General features: G+C 34.7%; 1 protein-coding gene across 1 annotated transcript in view; it reads right to left on the reverse strand.

The window, feature by feature from the left end:
* The window catches only part of LOC104911928 (DNA replication ATP-dependent helicase/nuclease DNA2-like), a 4,730-nt gene that overhangs the window by 1,519 nt on the left and 2,816 nt on the right, over positions 1 to 395 (reverse strand). The gene's annotated exons all lie outside the window — the stretch shown is intronic.

A 395-nucleotide genomic window follows, 5' to 3' on the forward strand; every position in this document is an offset into this window, starting at 1 on the left:
ATCTTATAGGTCATTTCCAACCTTGTGATTCTATGATTCTATGAAATATCACAGAAAGACATGTAATACCAGAAGTTATTTTAAATAAAACTGCTACTAGATCCTGATGTAGAAAAAGAGAGCCTGTATTAAGTGTGATAAATGCTTCGGCAATAGAAATATGCCATTAAACATAAGAGTTCAGGAGGAAAAAAACGAAGACTTGATACCCTTTAAAATACTTGCAACAGCTTCCTTTGCTTCTGGAGGAAGGACTGAGCTCAAATGCTGAATAAAACGAGGTTTGTGGAAGTCAATGATCAAGTTACGGAGCTTTTCACTGCGGATGCAAAAATAAAAGAATCACGAGTTTCTCATTGGGAAAATACCTAGAAATACTCAAAGTGTGAAATTAA

The sequence above is a fragment of the Meleagris gallopavo genome, chromosome 8 (assembly GCF_000146605.3).
Source record: "Meleagris gallopavo isolate NT-WF06-2002-E0010 breed Aviagen turkey brand Nicholas breeding stock chromosome 8, Turkey_5.1, whole genome shotgun sequence".
NCBI classification, from domain to species: domain Eukaryota; kingdom Metazoa; phylum Chordata; class Aves; order Galliformes; family Phasianidae; genus Meleagris; species Meleagris gallopavo.